This window comes from Belonocnema kinseyi, chromosome 1 (genome assembly GCF_010883055.1).
Source record: "Belonocnema kinseyi isolate 2016_QV_RU_SX_M_011 chromosome 1, B_treatae_v1, whole genome shotgun sequence".
NCBI classification, from domain to species: domain Eukaryota; kingdom Metazoa; phylum Arthropoda; class Insecta; order Hymenoptera; family Cynipidae; genus Belonocnema; species Belonocnema kinseyi.
In genome coordinates this window covers 12,695,864-12,705,653 of record NC_046657.1, presented here as the reverse complement: position 1 = coordinate 12,705,653, position 9,790 = coordinate 12,695,864, and the positions used below count along the sequence as shown (strand labels likewise).

At 32.5% G+C, this 9,790-nt stretch overlaps 1 protein-coding gene across 4 annotated transcripts in view; it reads right to left on the bottom strand.

Annotated features, from left to right (window-relative positions):
- The window catches only part of LOC117172404, a 20,467-nt gene that overhangs the window by 8,023 nt on the left and 2,654 nt on the right, over positions 1-9,790 (bottom strand). The window contains exon 1 of one of the 4 annotated variants that reach the window (XM_033360327.1): positions 7,365-7,460. The exons of the other annotated variants lie outside the window; for them this stretch is intronic. The gene's annotated coding sequence lies outside the window, so the exon portion shown is untranslated. Of the gene's footprint in view, positions 1-7,364; positions 7,461-9,790 lie in introns of those variants that run through there. 4 annotated transcript variants of the gene reach the window in all.

Genomic DNA, 9,790 nt, shown 5'->3' with positions numbered 1-9,790 from the left:
CTCTGAACTCGTTTTTTCCATTTTTCTTAACGAACAATTTTTTTTTTCAATTGGTTATAAAAACACGTAAACTCAGAAGATGTGGACTGTGACTGCACCATAAAATCTAGTCGGGAGTGGTGCTGACTGAAAACAGATGATTTGGAGCGATTCGCGCGCCATCTGTTGGTCATTCTAAGGACTTATTGAACTACCCTCGTAGTAGATTTAACCCCTAAATGAGAATGTAAAAAGATGAAAAGTTTTTAACCTCCACGTGGGAAGTAAATTCTATCACAATTTTCTAGTGCTTAGGAAATAAAGTACAAATTAATCCGAGTTATAGACATTTCAAAATTATGTTATATTTATTGTTAATTGTCTTATTCACTGCGTTTGAAAATAAAAAATTAATTTTTGTAATTACCGATTTTTATAGGTTCTTAAGGATATGTTTGTAATTACTCTTATTCAAATTATCAAGTAGAATATATTTTTCATAAAAAAAAGATGGCTTAATGTACACTGCATTAATTTTATAATTTTATTTTTATTTTTGAAATTTTCCTCATTGAGAACCTACCTTGCAGTGACGTCACGGCCACCCGAAGGCCAAATCTATTGTCAGGAAAAGTGAGCAAAAAAATTTCGAAGGGTTCAATATCATCGAAAGAGGTAAACGTTCTCGTCCCCGCTCCCACTGCTACCATTAGGACTCATAATCACCGCTACTTCCGATATCATAGCTTAAATTTTGAAATTAACTTGTTTAAAGCTTTAAAAGAGGCCCTAAATATTATTATTCTGACCTACAAATTGGAAAATGTATTGTATGAAAATGGAGTAACACTTGCAAGAAGTTTCATCTCAAAAGCATCCCCTTAAACATATAAAATTGTACACTGAAGTTGAGTTCATTTTATACTGATAGTTTGTCATGCAAATGACTTAGTCGTTTTTTACATTCTCATCATTTATGATTGAGAAAGTATTAGAATTGTCGGAAATTTGACATCACACTTTTTCAACGGATCTCCACATTTCGAGGCCCCTTGAATCCGAAAATCAGGTTTTCACGATGGCGTCTGTCTGTCTCTCTGTCCATCCGTCCGTTCCGTCCGGCCGTCCGTCCGCAAACACGATATGGTAAGTCTCGAAAAAATGAACGAATCAAATCCATCTTTGGCACACTGTTTCTAGGTCTTAAAAGAAAGGACGAGATCGTTAACCAGCCATTTTTGATAAAAATTCAAAAAGTGAGCGCATTTTGAATATTTTTGAGTCCACTTTTTTCTGAATTTGAAAATTCTATGTACGGATATTTATAGTATTGAAAAGAACAAACAATTTATCCTAATGACTTTTTTCGATAAAAAGAAAATTCTCAGAGTTATAGCGGTTTCAAAATTTGTTTAATCAACCGAAAATCAAAATTTAAAGCCGAAAAACGGACGATATGAAAAAAAGTCAAGAAAAGAAAAACATTTCTTTTTGAAATCCCTACAAGATTATCATAACAAATTTTTGAATTTACTTCAAAAATCGAAAATTTAAATTTTGATTGCACAAAAAATAATGGAAAATAAAAAATTTCATTTTGTGGACAAACTATGTAGGATACAAAAAAAGATGAATTAACAAAAATGGTTATCCCAAAAAAAAAAAATTTCGTTAAGAATCACTTCTTAATAGGACGCGTACTTTTTGTTTTAATCGTGAAAAATAACGTTGAAAAAAGTAAGATAAATAAAATGTGTGGAAAAACGACGAAAGTTACGAGAAAAAAATCCAACAAAACCTGTTTACAAATGTCTGTCGGAAATCGAAATTGTACACTGAAGTTGAGCTAATTTTATACTGATAGTTTGTCATGCAAATGACTTAGTCGTTTTTTTTTGTTAACAGGAACCTCCATTTGCTCCAGGACAAATCGCCTGATATATTTCCGACGTTTTTTCCAGGATATTTGAGATTTTATTTTATTTGTTCAGAAATAAAAGAATTATGCAGCTAATCCAATTTCATAGCGCAGCCGTTGATATTAAGTCCACAATAAATAGAACCTTTTTTGTACACTATAAAATTATAAACATTTTTTCACATCACCATATTCGACCTAAAATCAACAGTTCTCGAGTATTTTTAAAAAACATGTTATTGTTTAACACTTTCCAGAATTTCGGAACTTTGCCGTACACGTATGTTTGGGGAGTTTTTACAATATCTTTATAAAGCCATTGCCAACATATCTGTGAAAAAAATTCTACTTTTACGAATTTTTTTTTTTTTAGTGATATTTGTTCCGCGTTGACTGGACTAATAGATATATGTTCCAATTTGAAACGAGTTAGGCGGCCCTCACTGTTTACGTTTCTGTTCCCCCGAATTCAGTCCAAGGACATTTGAAGGCAACCCGCGACACTTGACTAAAAGCGAGAGTTTGTCGTACTTGTGATTAACACTTGTTTATTGTAACTTTAAAGGTATTGCCGTAGAAGAGACTTTCCATTACAAAAACTCAAGTATTAATGCCTGCCCTAGCAAAAGTTTCGGATAGGAATTAATTCCGAAACAATCCGAATCATTTCGAAATCTTTATCCAAACCAATCCGAATCTATCTAAACCAATCCGAAGTTCTCAATTTCGTTCGATAGAAATCGGTTAAAAATTAATCCAAACTCGGATTCATTTGTATTTAAAATTCAGTATATATCAATCTGAGTTCGGATTTATTCGGATTCATTCCGATTGAAAATTTGGTTCGGATTGAACCAGGTTGAGTCCAATTAATTTTTTACCGATTTGGAACGAACGAAATGTAGAGGAGAGTACTCGAATATGAGATATTCTCGTTATGAGAAAACGGAGTATCAGCTAAACTAAGGGACCTACTCTGTTGGTTCTATCACTAGCTTGTAGCCCTTGAAGAAAGAGTAATTTCGTGGTATAGTCCATTTTTCATTGGGCTTCTAAAGATTATAGGCGAACTTTTTGTGAAATCGATGGTGGTCGAGTTCTTGGAAGGGAATTCTTTAAACCCTATTTATTATTCATTAAATATGTATTCAGCAGTAAAGTTTGTCTGGAGTGATGGGGATTGAATAACTAAGTAGGAAAATATCGATAGTGTTGAAGTTTTTCATTGTACAGGTCAGGCATAGTAAGTGCATAGTTGCACGGTGTGGTTCTCATAATATGAGATACCTGTGGTTTTTATAACACTGTGACTGCGCGGGGGAAATTGGTTACAAAAGTGTTTGTGACTACTGCAGAAACTAAATATATATAAATAGCAGTAAATTTAAACTTCGGAAACATAGAATGAAGTTTTTCATTAAAAATAATACTTTACTTTGCATTTTATTACCTATTTCCTGGGGTATCTCATATTATGAGAATAATTTGACGAGTTTGGAAAAAGCACTTTTTTACATTTTTTGTATTTTCAGCATAAACAAAATTTTTAATAAAATTTTTTATTTGAGCTTCTTATGACAAACTAAATTTCCTTTAAAATGACCTATATTACTTTTAAATGTAGTACATAGAATTCCGACAATCACGCCAAACAGAGTTGGTATCTCATATTTGGGTACTCTCCTCTATAATTTTTTTTCGGATTAATTCGGGCTGGTTCGGATATAGATTTCGGAATATTTAGGAATGAATTCCTATCCGAAACTTTCGCCAGGGCATTCCAGGGAAGTTCCAGGAATGTTCCGGGCCAGAGTCGTCGGAGCCGTGTGGGCAGGATAGGCTTGAGCCCAGCCATAAAATAAATAAACCTAATATCTATCTTAAATTACTATTTTTAAACATATTTTTGGTGAGCAGCCCATGAAAAAAAATCGTTCCGACGCCCCTGTTCCGGGCTATTAGGGAAGCTGAAGAAATTACAAGTTCCCCTAGCGGATCGAGTGAACGGAAATGATACTCAACACTCTACAGAGTATCCTCACCCTAGTAGCACGGAAGATTCCGTGAACGTTCCTTAAACGTTCTGTGGGAACCTTCGGAACGTGCCAGGAACGTTCCGTGAGCGTGAAAATGTCCGCCACTTGGGAACGTTCCAGGAACATTCCACTGGAACGCTCAAAGAATAAATGATCGTTATTGTTATTATTATCAATGAATATCCGATAAACCGTAAGTGACTGGTCAAAATTAATGTCCGTTTATGATGTGGATACCATATTACAATGTAGTATATATAGGGTACTCAAAACTCAAAAATGACATATACCTATCTCTTACGGTTTACGAGATAATTGCTATTAAAAATAACAATAATGGAAGGTTCCCCTCAGGTCCCAGTGGAACGTTCCTGGAACGTTTTCAAGCGGCGGACATTTTTCACGCTCAGGGAACGTTCCAAAGGTTCCCGCAGAACGTTCCAGGCACGTTCCCGGAAAGTTCCATGTTATTATGGCATAGCATCCACACAGTATCCCTTTGTATCATGCAACAAAAACTAAACAAGCAGCATGATCAACTTTTAAATTGGTGAAATTTGGATTCTACGGAGTGATCGCAATAGTTTTTTTTTGCAACGGTAAAAAGTTTAAGAAAATATAAAACCTATATCGCATGTTGACTGCTACCTACAGCCCTAATAGCACGAAACGTTCCAGGAAAGTACCTGGTACGTTCCACGGAAACCATCGGAACGTGCCCTGAGTGTGTAAAACGTCCGCCGCTTGGCAACCATAAGAGATAACAATAACATAACGATAATTTATTCTTTGAGCGTTCCAGTGGAATGTGCCTGGAACGTTCCCAAGTGGCAGACATTTTACACACTCAGGGAACGTTCCCCTGGAACGTTCCGAAAGTTCCCGCGGAACGTGTCAGGAACATTCCCGGAATGCTCCGTGCTACTAGGGAGATGATGCGTTTGAAGTGTAGCAGTCAACAGACGTTATAGATCTTATGTTTTTTAAACTTTTTAACTTTGCAAAAAAAACTATTGCGATTACTCCGTGACTTACTAATGTGAGTTTTAATTTAGAATCCGAATTTCAACAATTTAAAAGTTGATATTGCTGTTTTTTGTAGTTTTTGTTGCATGATACGGAAGGGATAATATGTGGATAATGTCCCTAGCGGACCGAGTGAACGGAAAATTACTCTACAGAGGATCCTCATAAGATCCATATAGTATCCCTTCCATATCATGCAACAAAAACTATAAAAAACAGCCAGATCAACTTTTAAATCGGTGAAATTCGGATTCTACATTGAAATTACCATTAGAAGGTCACGGAGTAATCGCAATAGTTTGTTTTTTTTGCAACATTAAAAGTTTTAAAAAATATATAAGATCTATAATGCCTGTTGACTGCTACAATCCAAACCCATCACCTGTAAGTAGCAGTCAACAGGCGTTATAGGTCTTATATGTTCTTAAAATTTTACCGTTGCAAAAAAAAAACTATTGCGATTACTCCATGACCTTGTAATAGGAATTTCACCGTATAATCTACGCAGATACTATGAGGATACTCCGCAGAGTTTCCTTTCCGTTCACTCGGTCCGCTAGGGTCGAAATATTCAATTTTTTACAGAAAAGTGTGCATTAAACTGTCAATTTAAGAAATACATTTTTTGCACAATTAAAAAAATTGAAGTTCCAACACAATTTGAATTTATAATTTTTACATTCTCATCTCGATGAGAAGGTATTGGTTATTTTACGTGAAAATTGAGTCTGCCATCGTTGCCGTTGTAGCATTTGTAGACACGGTAACTTTGAAAGAAGTTCTGTATTAGGATTACCTTTCTGCACATTGTTTTAAGGGGGTTAGTCCCTCAAAACCGAAAAAAATCGATTTTCCCCCTTAATCGATTCAAAAACTATCTGAAAATGTACGTAAAAAATTTGAGTTTCCAATTCCCAGTATTTTGGAAGATATTCCCGGTATAACAGGGGCGAACCGACGTTCGGCACGCGTCGCATGTACACGCGTGCTTGTCCAGTCGGCCCAGCGTTCGACTTTTAGAACTTATTTCTCGTTGTCTTAAAATATGTATCCGAAACATGGATATTTTTATATGGACCTGAAGTAACTGATTAAAATTTCATCGCTGTATGTTATGTAATTATAAAGTTGTATTTTATTGAAACTTTCAAGCGTGTTTTCTCAAAACCATATTTTCCCAAATGGCGTGCACGATTTCTCAAAAACTATTCGATCTATTGACCTAAATCAAGTTTTATTTTGTAAAGTACTGATAGCTACTCTACATGAATCACAAATATAAATGATTAATCCATTTTTAATATTTTTTAAGCACAAATATTGAAAAAAATTTCATAAAAAATCGTAGTTTTGGTTGGAACGGTGGAAATTTTCATTGATATTCGGTTTTTATTAGGTTTTTCTGGTTCATGTAGAGTAAAAAAGTATCCAAAATAAGAGAATGACCATTATTTCTGTTTTCGTTACGAATTCCGGACTCTATCGTGCACGCCGTCCTACTACTTCGGCGACGAGACATTCCAGTGCATCATGGTTTACGCTTTACTTCACCATTTTGGAATGTCTTGGTGTCATTTTTTGTTTAAATTTGTTCAAAAGTTGACAGAAATATACCTGTAAGATTGACTGTCTGTGCTGTTTTTTTATTTGAAAAAAAATTCTCAAAAAGCACCTTTTTCGGGCTCTAGAGGGAGTGACCCCATTAAGCTCTGAAAAGTAAGGACGTAGCCATTTTTTTACTAATGGTTCTAGTTTTATCCATGGAAAATGCGTTTTAAAAAATCAAAACATTAAATTTTCAAGAAAACTATATGATAGATGGAAAAATCTTCAGAAGCAAAATTGTTCATCTCAAAAAGATGAACGAATTTTCTCGAAACAATTTTTTTTATGAACCGCATATTTCCCGTCTTAATCGTAAAAAGTGTTATAAAAAATCCGCCCGCTTCCCGGGCACATTCTGGTAGCACTCTGCGCACGCGGCTCGCAAGTTTGAGCGCGCCTATCAGGGCGCGCGACTGTTGTTTCTCGCACTTCGCGCTCGATAATATATTTATCTCACACTCCGCGCTCGGTATTTGTATTGCCCTCCACATTTGTGCACAAACCTTTTAAAATTAAAGGTCAAAGCATCGACAACAGTAATTTGGTGATTGTGACTTCTTTTTTGTTAAAGCTCCTTCGGCTTTAACGAATACATTTTTATCACATATCTCGTGCTTCGCACTCAAATTTGTATCTCAACTTGTATATAATTTCCATTAATGTATATTATTACAACTTCATAGCATGCATTTATATTAAAACAGACGTAGTTTCATTCTCTCTTTTAAAAAATGCGCATCCTTTAAAAAAAAATTGTTATTAAATTTGAATGTGCTTATTAGTCGTTGATGTTGACTTACTATGGAGATAAAAGAAAAGGAAAAGCTCTGAAGACTACGTTGAAATTTCAATTAATTTTTTCGTTATCATTCTCATTGTTCAGGTACAATTTTTTTTATTAGAAAAAAAAGTTTAATGACCAGAATATGCATTATAAAGTTTAAAATTCTTTTAAAAATTAAAAACGTATGATTTATGACATAACCTGAAAAATCTCATCTGAAACAGAAATGATTTATGAAAGAGTTAGGTTATTAATTTTGAAATTTTGTATTTCGTATTTGCATAAAAGTTATTATGAACTTACAGGAAAACATCCTTGAGATTATGCTGGTTTTTTATTCCATTTTGTTGTGTAACGTTGACGAATTTTAATCATATATAATTAAAATCATAATAAGTTGATAAATTTTATAATTTCTTCAAATAAATTTAATCAACAAATGCATTAAGCAGGCATTTGTCTACAGAAAAATTGTTTTTTTTTCTATATCAACTTTTTACATTCTCATTCCTGAGACTGTAATGTAATCGTACAAATTTTCAATCTCTGGTTTCAACGGATCTTTACGTTTCGGCACTCACAGAATCCAAAAACCATAAAATTTCATCGGTGTCTGTCTGCCTGTCTATATGTCTGTATGTATGGTTACCTGAATGTTGTAGCCACGCTAACTTTTGAAGGATTTGTCCAATCGGGCCCGCATTTGATACACTTCTGAAGGTTCACAAAATAAAGGCTAAGTTCGTTAATCAGATATTTCGAACAAAAATAAAAAATTTTGAAAACATTTTCAAAATTTTGAAATTTTATGAATTGTTGTCAAAGTTTCTTATGGATGGGTAAAAGACTTGCAAATTAACTAAATAAAATTTTTTATTTTGATGAAAATCAGAAAAGTTTAATACTTTTAAATATTTGAAAAATTTCAAAAAATAGAACAAATTACTTTTTTTATAGATCCAAAAATTTCATTCAAAATTTTTACCAGATACCAAATATATTTAAAAACTATTCTACCCGAATATTTTGATTAGCCCAACGTTTTTAAAATTATAGCATTTTCAAAATTTTGAAATTTTATGAATTGTTGTCAAAGTTTCTTATGGATGGGTAAAAGACTTGCAAATTAACTAAATAAAATTTTTTATTTTTATGAAAATTAGAAAAGTTTAATACTTTTAAATATTTGAAAAATTTCAAAAAATAGAACAAATTACTTTTTTTATAGATCCAAAAATTTCATTCAAAATTTTTACCAGATACCAAATATATTTAAAAACTATTCTACCCGAATATTTTGATTAGCCCAACGTTTTTAAAATTATAGCATTTTCAAAATTTTCAATTTTTTTCTTTAACTTATAAAAATTGTTGTCAAAGTTTCTCATAATTTGGGTCAAAGACTTACAAATTATCCAAATAAAATGTTTAATTTTCATGAAAATTGGAAATGTTATATACTTTTCGAAAATTTTCAAAAAATAGAATAAACTATTTTTTTCATAAATCCAAAAATTTTATTCAAAATTTTCAGTAGATACGAAATACACAATTTAAAAAATTAGAGGTTTTTCAACATTTTAGACAATTTTTTTCAAGATTCAGAAACTGTTGTCAATCTCTCCGATACTTAACAAAAATACTTGCAAATTATCCAAATGACATTTTTAATCTGGATGAAAATTAAAAACGTTAGTATAATGTAATCGTACAAATTTTCAATCTCTGGTTTTCAACGGATCTTTACGTTTCGGCACTCACAAAATCCAAAAACCATAAAATTTCATCGGTGTCTGTCTGTCTCCCTATATGTATGTCTGTATGTATGGTTACCTGAATGTTGTAGCCACGCTAACTTTTGAAGGATTTGTCCAATCGAGCCCGCATTTGATACACTTCTGAAGGTCCACAAAATAAAGGCTAAGTTCGTTAATCAGATATTTCGAACCAAAATTCTAAAATTGAGTGCATCTTCAAAATTTTGAAATTATTGTTGTTGAAATTTTATAAATTTTTGTCAAAGTTTCTTATAGATGGGTAAACGACTTGCAAATTATCAAAAAAAAGTTTTAATTTTGATGAAAATTAGAAAAGTTATATACTTTTCAAAAATTTGAAAATCTTCAAAAAATAGAAAAAATTATTTTTTGTATGGATCCAAAAATTTTCACTTGATAACAAATATATTTTAAAACTATTTTAGCCGAATTTTTCGACAAGCCCACATTTTTAAAAATTAGATCCTGTATAATCTAACAGTAGAGCGCGAAGCGCGATTATGGCAATGAGAATGTAATCGTCAAGGCCGTAGGTGCTTTAAGAACCTTCTTTAATGTCAAATTAAAAAAAAAGGTTCAGCTTTACTTTATGATTGTAGTTTATGAGGGGTTTGAATTGCAGTATTTGATATAATTTATAATTATTTTATAAAAATTTATTATA